The sequence below is a fragment of the Callorhinus ursinus genome, unplaced genomic scaffold, assembly GCF_003265705.2.
Source record: "Callorhinus ursinus isolate GAN/ISIS: 27379988/994484 unplaced genomic scaffold, GSC_fseal_2.0 scaffold21, whole genome shotgun sequence".
NCBI lineage: Eukaryota > Metazoa > Chordata > Mammalia > Carnivora > Otariidae > Callorhinus > Callorhinus ursinus.
The window spans coordinates 2,203,022-2,214,306 of NW_027397083.1; the positions used below are offsets into that span (position 1 = coordinate 2,203,022).

Sequence of the window (11,285 nt, forward strand, 5' to 3'; positions counted from 1 at the left end):
TTAAAGTCTTTTACTGCTATTGTATTACTAGGGATTACTTCCTTTACATTTGTTACTAGTTGTTTATGTATTTGGGTAGCACCAAACTGCTGAACACTTTTCCTGTGTTGTCCTCTGAGAAGCTTTCGTTGGTGGGCAGGGCCTGTGGTTAGACCCAATATCTGTCCCAACTCCACTTCTGTAGTCAGACTGATGTGTATCATTATCCTGCCCTCTCTCACAGGCAGGAGTCACTTTGGTGTGGTGCCAGCCCCTGTCAGGCTGCTTGCACATGCTAGGATTGTGGCATCACTTTGGATGGACTCTGGCCAAGGGCATATTGGAGTGGACAGGTTCACGGGAGAATGTGGGGGCAGGGTACTTGGTGTTAGCAAGGACCAAGACAGTCCACTGCAGGAAGGGACCTGAAGCCACATGGGAAAACTCCTGTCCAGCCCAGAATGGAGATGCTCACCTGCAACTGAGTATGGCATGGGGGCACTGTTAGCAAGCTAGGTGGAGAGTGTTGCTGCTGCACTGGTTCCCACAGGTGTCCATGTATCTAGGCTGGATGTGTTGGGGGGATTGGGAAATGGCACCTACCAGGTCTTTTGTTTTGGGAGACATCTCCCAAATATCCCTGCTCCTCCAGCACATGCTCTAAGATTAGTAAATAAATCTTCCCTTATACCTCAGGCATTTTCCAGATTGCTGCTTCTATGCTGTATCTCAGCAGGGCAATTTGTTTTGCTGTCTCTTTAAAGATGGGGACTCAGTTTCTTCTTGCCCTCAACTGCCCGAGCTGAGCCCACTGATTTTTAAAGTTCCAGGTGTTAAGCACCACTGACTGTAAGAACTCACAAAGAGAGACCCCTTAGATTTTCAAAGCCAAATGTTATAGGGATTTGTCTTCCCCATGTGAATCCCCTATGTCTGAGGTGCCTGGTGTGGGGGGTCCGCTCCTCTCCCCTCTCCGCATCTACCATGTCCCTCTATCCTGTGGCCTGTTCAACAGGTCCATTTGTCTCTGGACTGCATTTTCCACCTACCTACCCTCTTCATTGTGGACTTTTCTCTACATTTAGCTGTGGAGAGTCTATTTTACCAGTCTTTGGGTCATTTTCTGGGTTATTTACACTGATGAGGCTGTGATCTAGGTGTATCCATGGGTTGAGGAGAGCCTAGGACCCTCCTATACACCATTTTTTCCCAGGAAGTCACTGCTTGTCTTTTTAATTCCTACCATTGAGGTGGTGTGAAGTGGTATCCAGCTGTAGTCATAATTTGCATTTCCTTGACAATTATAGATGTTGATATTCTTTTCCTGTCATTATTGACTGCTCATATATCTTTTATGAAGTGTCTGTTCACTTCAGATTTTTTTTAATTGGGCTGGTTTTATTTTCATCCCTGAGTTGTGGAGGATGTGCACATATTCTGAATATAGGTCCTTTGAAGAATTACTTGATGTGAATATTTTTCCTAGTCTGTGGTTTGCCTGGTCTTTGTGCTCCTCAAATCTCTCACCTACTGTACCTTGCTCTTCTGTACTCTCATTACATGATGCCACCTCAGGGTTTACAAGGAAAAACAGGTTTTCTAATTGGAATTCCCACTTTATTATATTAAAAAACAAAACTTATCTACCTTATTTTCCTCCTTTCATAGTATTAAAGCTGATGGCTAAATTTTTAAATCATGCTAAAGATTTCACAAGCAGAATTAAGTAGTGTATGTGTAGGTTAGGTAGGGATATTGGGCTCACAGGAGAATTCAGTTTTCAGAGCATCAGATTAAGGTTATACCCATGAGGAACAAAAACTCTTTTAATTGTTTTTTTTAGAATTATTCTTTATATACTCTATGGAATATACTTAAGAAATACAGTGTAAATCTTCCCACTTTTTCTTTACAAAACATGGTAAATCAGCTTTTTATAGGTAGGTCACATTCTACATTTGTTCACCAAAAATATGTTATGTTCTTTTTTTTAATGTTGTGTTCTTTTGTGTGGACATTAGTATCCCAACAATGTGGAAAAAATTGCATCTAAATATATCCCTTCTTCATAGCACTTGCATCTAACTAACAGAATGATATATTTCTTTGTTTAGGTGTTTAAATCTGTTCCTTCTCCTACTATATATGCTCCATGAGGTTGGTAGTGTGTTCACTGCTGTAAACACAGACCCTAGAACAGAAAAAAACAGTTTTTACAGTGTAAATGAATAGAGGGATGTGTGAATCTACAAAACAGAATTCTTTATTCTGTAACTTCTTAGTTAAATATCAAGAGGTAAACTTCACTAAATAAATGTTTCTGAATGAAATTAAGCCAGATAGCTATGGGTTTCAAGTAAAATGCTGAAACGACACCTTATCACAGTTGGTGGGACCCTACATACCCAAATTCTTTTTTTGTTCACTTGAATCACGCCAAATTATGAGTGGTTTTGATATCTGGATTTTGTTCCTTTGGCTTTTTTTTATCTTAAAGTGTGAAAAAAACATTAAATATGGACTTCCTCAAGAAGACAGGTATTAATGTATGAATATGTATATACATAAAATATGCAATATTATTACATTATTACACTTAATTAATATACAATATGCATGTATATTAATATATATATACAGACACATAAGTGTGAGAGAGTATGTTTGTGTATGTCAAAAGAAAGAGATAATGCAGAGACAGAATAAAAATATTTATGTAGATATTTATGTAGATATTATGTAAAGCAATCTAGGTATATTTTTCAGGTGGTAGTTCCTAGATCTAATTTATTCTGAGTTAATAGAGTCTATCAATTGCCTCTGTAGACCTAAGAATGCCCTGAAACAGTATACAAGTGAGAGGTACATCTGTATCTTTCTGGAAGAGAACATCCAATGTTTACTTTGGTTCATAAAAGTGTCTGTGACTCATTATTTTGTGTATAAGGCTGTTAACAGTAGTTCTCAAATTTCTATTGGGCAAATTATAGTAAACAAGATTATATGAAGAGATGCATAATTCATCCACATTATCACATTAACCTATGCATTATTAGTCAAGTAGATAGCTGCATATTGAAATATAAAACTTTGTTTAAATTGCCTTAAATATTTGGTATTCTAATATTGTGTGTTCTTTTTTTTTAAAGATTTTATTTATTTATTGGAGAGAGAGAGAGATAGCGAAAGAGAGCAGGAGCATGGAGGAGAGGGAGAAGCAGGCTCCCCACTGAGCAGGGAGCCTGACATGGGACTAGATCCCAGGCCCCTGGGATCAGGACCTGAGCTGAAGGCAGATGCTTAACCGACTGAGCCACCCAGGCGCCCCTAATATTGTGTGCTCTTATTTTAACTAAGACCACAGTACTAAACACTTATGAAATCAATTCCTATATTTACTGTAATGTATTCATATGATTTTCTAGAACATCACCTAAAGGACCTCCAGTTAGGCTCCATTCTTATGTCTTAGTAGATTGAATAAGGTTGATTCTGTCAAACATGTTTACCATACATACATAAAATAGATGTGAAGGAGTGACATTTATTGGTGATAAGTTCTAAACCAATGGGCAACTTTTGTTTGTATTTTGTTATATTTTTCTCAATGAATTGATATGTATGCATATTCTTATACTTCATGAAACAAAATTGTATTCATTTGCCATTTATAAGGTTAAACATTGATTTTTCACTTGATAGTATAATGTTTGTATTTTCAGACTATTTCTAGTGACCATCACTTTTAAAGTAGTATTATACACAAAATTAAGTCATATTTTTACTTAGTTACAAAGATATTGCATATCAATTGCAGAGAAGCAAATTAAAATATACTAAAGGGTGTTTCCATTTTGGAATAAAAGCAAAATCACTGGTAATCTCTTATTAAAAATGTATTTGGTGCACTTTATTTTTACATACTTTGTGTTGCAAGCCATTATTCCATCATATTGTTGTATTCTATTATTGTTATGATTGACTCATATTTCTATGAACATACCTAATTGTTTCTTTAGGATGGGGAATTGCTGAGTTAAATGCTCTGAACAATTTTAAAGCTTTGGTTAATTTTTTCTAGGGGTAAATTTTCTCCAGGGAGTAGCAACCATTTACACTTAGGGCTAGTTGTGTGAGAGTAACCATTTCGGTTTGCTTTTATTAATATTAGGACATATCATTTAAGATTGTTTGCTTCTTTGTTGTATCAACTGAGACTCTTAGGAAAGGAATATGTTTTATTTACTTTTTGATTAATTTATTTATTTGAGAAAGAGTGAGAGTGGGGTGGGGGGGCAGAGGGAGAGGGAATCTTTTTAAAAAATTTTTTTATTGTTATGTTAATCACCATACATTACATCATTAGTTTTTGATATAGTGTTCCATGATTCATTGTGCATAAAACCCAGTGCTCCACGCAGAACGTGCCCTCCTTAATACCCATCACCAGGCTAACCCATCCCCCCACCCCCCTCCCCTCTAGAACCCTCAGTTTGTTTTTCAGAGTCCATCATCTCTCATGGTTCGTCTCCCCCTCCGACTTACTCCCCTTCATTCTTCCCCTCCTGCTATCTTCTTCTTTTTTTTCTTAACATATATTGCATTATTTGTTTCAGAGATACAGATCTGTGATTCAACAGTCTTGCACAATTCACAGCGCTCACCATAGCACATACCCTCCCCAATGTCTATCACCCAGCCACCCCATCCCTCCCACCCCCCACCACTCCAGCAACCCTCAGTTTGTTTCCTGAGATTAAGAATTCCTCATATCAGTGAGGTCATATGATACATGTCTTTCTCTGACTGACTTATTTCACTTAGCATAACACCCTCCAGTTCCAACCGCATCGTTGCAAATGGCAAGATCTCATTCCTTTTGATGGCTGCATAATATTCCATTGTGTATATATACCACTTCTTCTTTATCCATTCATCTGTCGATGGACATCTTGGCTCTTTCCATCATTTAGCTATTGTGGACATTGCTGCTATAAACATTGGGATGCACGTACCCCTTCGGATCCCTACATTTGTATCTTTATGGTAAATACCCAGAAGCGCAATTGCTGGATCGAACGGTAGCTCTAATTTCAACTGTTTGAGGAACCTCCATACTGTTTTCCAGAGGGGTTGCACCAGCTTGCATTCCCACCAACAGTGTAGGAGGGTTCCCCTTTGGGAGAGAGGGAATCTTTTTTTTTTAATTTTTTATTGTTATGTTAATCACCATACATTACATCATTAGTTTTTGCTGTAAGGTTCCATGATTCATTGTTTGTGCATAAAACCCAGTGCTCCACGCAGAATGTGCCCTCTTTAATACCCATCACCAGGCTAACCCATCCCCCCACCCCCTCCCCTCTAGAACCCTCAGTCTGTTTTTCGGAGTCCATCGTCTCTCATGGTTCATCTCCCCCTCTGACTTCCTCCCCTTCATTCTTCCCCTCCTGCTATCTTCTTCTTCTTCTTTTTTCTTAACATGTGTTGCATTATTTGTTTCAGAAGTACAGATCTGTGATTCAACAGTCTTGCACAATTCACAGCACTCACCATAGCACATACCCTCCCTAATGTCTATCACCCAGCCACCCCATCCCTCCCACCTCCCACCACTCCAGCAGCCCTCAGTTTGTTTCCTGAGATTAAGAATTCCTCATATCAGTGAGGTCATATGATACATGTCTTTCTCTGATTGACTTATTTCACTCAGCATAACACCCTCCAGTTCCATCCACGTCGTTGCAAATGGCAAGATCTCATTCCTTTTGATGGTTGCATAACATTCCATTGTGTATATATACCACATCTTCTTTATCCATTCATCTGTCGATGGACATCTTGGCTCTTTCCATCATTTGGCTACTGTGGACATTGCTGCTATAAACATTGGGGTGCACGTACCCCTTCGGATCCCTACATTTGCATATTTGGGGTAAATACCCAGTAGTGCAATTGCTGGATCATAGGGTAGCTCTAATTTCAACTGTTTGAGGACCCTCCATACTGTTTTCCAGAGTGGTTGCAGCAGCTTGCATTCCCACCAACAGTGTAGGAGGGTGCCCCTTTCTGGGAGAGAGGGAATCTTAAAAGACTCCAAGCTGAGCATGGAACCCAGTGCAGGACTGAGTCTAATGATCATGACATGACTTGAAATGAAGAGTTAGACACTTAACTGACTGAGCCACCAGGCACCCCTAGAGCAGCTGTTATTTTAAAATAGTTTGTGGGTAGACAAGAACTGAAAGGTAATAGGTAGAATTATAGAGCAAATAATTGTCAATATTGTAGGAACAAAATCATAAAACCTTCATATGTAGGCAATGAAAATTTTATATACAGAATGGATATCTCCCACTCACATAGGTATCTGTTTTGATTAGGGGAAACTAATGAAACAAATCATTTGGGTAATTAAAGTGTAAAAAATTTGGTTATTTGTGAAAATAGTAAAACACAGATGGTTTTCAATTCAGGTTTAGTTGACATAACAATTCTTCAAAAGTGTGTTGAGAACAAACATCTGAAATTAGAACATTGAGCCTTTTTTGAGAAGATAATCAGGTTTCATTAAAGGAAACTATGTAATATATTATATGGATGTAAGTCATTTTCATATTCATACCATATTTCATACCTCACTTTGCTGGTAAGAATAGCTCAGTGATGGTCAATATTGTTGACTTATGAACTGAAAGAAAGAACTTCTCTGCCTACTAATCAAGTGGAAGTGAGTTCTTGAGTGAGACTGAACACAGGCTCTGCTTAACTGTAACAGAAGACTTCTGGTGATGTATTTCCCAACAGTCACTATTTCCTTACAATGGTCCCATTTATTTTTTCCATTAGGATTATCACTTGGTCCCAAGCTATGCATACATAAAAAATTTTACTGTTACTCCAGAGAATTGTATTCAGATACAACCAATATGGGTTGCTTTTCAATTGTTTTTGAGATTTTTTTTTTCATTGGGAGACTGTCAAAATAGACTTTTTCTCCATTGTACCAAGGTTTCTCATAAACACTGCTCTCAAAGCCTGTTTCGCATCTTTGTTCCTCAAGCTGTAGATAAATGGATTCAACATGGCATTCACAAAGATACAAACCACGGCCACAATTTTCCCTTGTTCAACAGACTGCTCGTTTGCTGGTCTCAGACACGTGCAGAATAGGGACCCATAGAACATGGTGACAGTGGTCAGGTGAGAGCCACCGGTGGAGAAGGCTTTGCACTGCCCTTCGCTGGAATGGATCCTCATAATGGTGATGAAAACAAATGAAAATATAGGAGATGAGGTTGATGAGTAGGGAACCAGTGAGGTTAATCCCTGCGGACACAAACAGGGCAGTCTCCTTTATGTAAGTGTCAGAACATGTCAACATGAGGAGGGGTGGGTCAGCACAGTAGAAATGGTTGATGATGTTGGGTCTGCAAAAGGACAAGTGAGAGGTCAATATTACCTGCATTGTGCCCACCATAGCACCCCAGAGGTAGGGAAAAGTGACAAGGCAGGTGCAAAGTGACCTGGACATTCTGCTGTTATAGTGCAGGGGATGGCAGATAGCCATGTACCTGTCATAGGCCATGGCACTGAGCATGTAATACTCAGTAAAGAACAGTCACAAAAACAAAACACTGGGCCAGACACCCCATGTAGGAAATGGTTTTCTTCTCAGAGAGGAAATTAACAAGCATCTGAGGAGAGAGATTAGTAGAATAAAAAATATCCACGCATGCTAAGTGGATGAGGAAAAAGTACATGGGTGTTTGCAGCCGGGGAGTGAGTCTGATTAATGCAATCAATCCAAAGTTCTCTGTCAGTGTGATGAAGTAAATCAGGAGAAACCACAAAAAGGATGGGCTGCGGCTCTTGTTGGCTGGTCAGTCCCAGGAGGATGAACTCAGTTGCCTCATTGCCATTGTGTGGGGCAAGCATGGCCATCTTCATATTCTCTAATATGGAACAATCTTTCAGATATAAAAACAGAAATAAATTATAGGCATTTCAAGAAGAGACAAAGTAAATGGGCACTAACCCAAACTGGTTTTGAAAAGAGAGGTTTAAATAGGTTGTTACTTCCCCCAGAGATGGAAAAGTTTCAGTAGTTGCCATCAGGTGGTTGGTGATGCTGATGAAGTGGACAATGTATTTGAAGTCCATGCACCAGCTGTGCTGTCTGCTTTGCTGCTCTCACCTTCCCTCGCCTAGAACATATGGAATTTAATTTAGTTCATTGATGTCCCTAATTAGGCTATAGGATCAGAATTTTTGACACTCAAACATGACTACTGCCATAGTCTGGTCATGACATAAATGCTTCATCAGGGAATGAGAAGAAGGTGTGACTCTCTGTAGACTGGTTGTATTGTTGTCTGCAAGGGCCAACCTTTTGTAATTGGAGTAGCATATACTCTTGAGAGCCTGTTGTGTATTTACTGATGTTCAGTTTCTTCCTAATTTCTTCCTTATCTTCCTATAGCAACATACCTCTCCCGGCTCTTTGGTGATCTGTCTCTCTTATCTCTTTTGTTCCAAACCTGTCGTTGATGGTCTCAGTTGTTTTTCACCTAATAATATCCCTTTCGATCTCATGGTCTCTTTTTATCTCACTGTATCCCAATTTATTTTATATTATATATGTCATATTCATATTTCATTTTATCTCATGCCCTTGACTTCACACCTGATATCTAAACTATCAGGAAGTCTTGTCTGCTCTACCTTCAAAAGATTACACATTGAATCTTAGAACAGCTTGTCAGCAGTTCCTCTGCTGCCACTTAGGTCTAAGATAAAAGTCTCCCTCCAGTCCTTTTTCTCATGCCACATTGTCCTTCTAGCATTTTTTGAACACGTTGAACACAATCCTACCTCAGGGCCATTGCATATACTGATCTCTGCCTTGAAAGTTCTTCTACTAGGCCTTTGAGTGACTTATTTCATCACTTCACTTAGATCTCTCAAGTTAAGCTCCATTCCAAATAGCTCTTTAATCATGGCTCATGATCTATTTTTACTCATTTATCACTTTTGAAATTATTTATTTACATAAATAGTTTTTATTCACATATTTTGTTGTCTATCCTCCATTAAAATGTTAACCACAGGAGGGCAAGAACTTTATGTGTGCCCTATCCCTAGAACCTGGGCCAGTGCCTGAATCAGTGCCTGAATCAGTGGATACACAATAACCCTTAGGTGAACAAATGGATGAATCAAAAAGGTAACTTTGCCAACTCACATCAGCTGATTTTTCATGATGTGTAGATGTCTTACCTCCCTGATGTACCAGTGGAGACTGAGTTACTACAAAAATTATAGCTGCCATGTAAACAATGTACAGGACGAAGCACAATTATGGGTTTGTTTTTATAACATGAACTAGTGATAATAGTACTGACCTAAAACCTTGAAAATTGTCAATGAAAATTTGCAAGTTGGACTGTTGGAAACAGATAGAAGTTGACTCAGGACTGAAAAAATGAGTTACCTTTAATTTTGTAAGGCCAGGAGGATATTAAAAGTTCATACTTTTAAAGAATAACTCCATTGCTTATTAAAATAATATATTCACAAATATAACTCTTGGATCAGTGGTTATCAACTCTAGCTTGACACTGGGTTCCAATGTGGAAGTTTTGATAACACCAAAACTTGGGTAACAGATCAACTCAAGTGGGGTACACACATTGGCATATTTTTGAACAAGTTTTCCACATGATTTTAATGCACAGTGTTGAAGCACTGAAAGAGACAGTTGATATGATCTGTTTAAAGTAAATAAAAGAGGTTTATCATAGAATTTTACCCATGGTTTTACTGAGAGTTTACACCTTCCCCTTACAGAGGATCCTGAGGTATTACCACAGAGTTTGCTTAAGTATAGCAAACTTGCCATCATCAATGCACACAAAATATTTCACAATTAGCATGAAGAAGGAAGTACCCCATCCTCTAACTTTAACCTTGATAGCACTCTGTTGGTTTTTGAAAGTTTGAAAAAAGAGGATCTTTCTGAGAGTCTCCATTACCCTGACTTAAGTTTTCTTGCATTCAGAAATATAAGGAAAAATAAGTAAATTTTCTTATTAATGATCACACCATTTTATTATTTACTACACAGTCCAGGGTTTTCTTTCTGGGATACGCATGGAGAAACACCTGTTGCAGAAGTAATTTGATATAGTTATATTTCAAATTATGAGCTGAAGTGAAAGAGTGGGAGAGAAGAACTCATGTGTTCTTATTCTTACTAAAGTATTCAGTGTTTTAAAAATGCCAGCGCAGATCATGTTGAAAAGCATCAAAAATTTTTTCAGTCACGCATCACACTCCATAGGCTGCCATGCCATGGGCCTCCACCAGCTGGATGCATTCCACGTTGTTAGGAGACCCTCCCTCCTCATCATTCAGTGCTTTTCTTTCCTTTTTTTTAGTTTTTTTTTTATTATGGTATGTTAATTACCATACCTTACATCATTAGTTGTTGATGAAGTGTTCCCTGATTCATTGTTTGCGTATAACACCCAGTGCTCCATTCAGTACATGTCCTCTTCAATACCCATCACCAGGCTAACCCATCCCCCCACCCCCTCCCCTCTGGAACCCTCAGTTTGGTTTTCAGAGACCATCATCTCTCATGGTTCCTCTCCCCCTCTAATTCCCCCCCTTCATTCTTCCCCTCCTGTTATTTTCTTCTTTTTTTTTTTAACATATAATGTATTATTTGTTTCAGAGGACAGATCTGTGATTCAACAGTATTGCACAATTCACAGCACTCACCATAGCACATATCTTCCCCAGTGTCTATCACCCAGCCACCCCATCCCTCCCGCACCCCACCACTCCAGCAACCCTCAGTTTGTTTCCTGAGATTAAGAATTCCTCATATCAGTGAGGTCATATGATATATGTCTTTCTCTGATTGACTTATTTTGCTTAGCATTACACCTTCCAGTTCCATCCATGTCGTTGCAAATGGCAAGATCTCATTCCTTTTGATGGCTGCATAATATTCCATTGTATATATATATATACCACTCCTTCTTTATCCATTCATCTGTTGATGGACATCTTGGCTCTTTCCACAGTTTGGTTATTGTGGACATTGCTGCTATAAACATTGGGGTACATGTACCCCTTCGGATCCCTACATTTGTATCTTTGGGGTAAATACCCAGTAGTGCAATTGCTGGAATGTATGGTAGCTCTATTTTCAACTGTTTGAGGAACCTCCATACTGTTTTTCAGAGTGGCTGCACCAGCTTGCATTCCCACCAACAGTGTAGGAGGGTTCCCCTTTC

The 11,285-nt window shown here is 38.8% G+C and overlaps 1 pseudogene; it reads right to left on the bottom strand.

Annotated features, from left to right (window-relative positions):
* Positions 1 to 6,945: 6,945 nt before the first annotated feature.
* LOC141374748 (olfactory receptor 5M5-like) lies at positions 6,946 to 7,929 on the bottom strand (annotated as a pseudogene).
* Between the last annotated feature and the right edge of the window lie 3,356 nt (positions 7,930 to 11,285).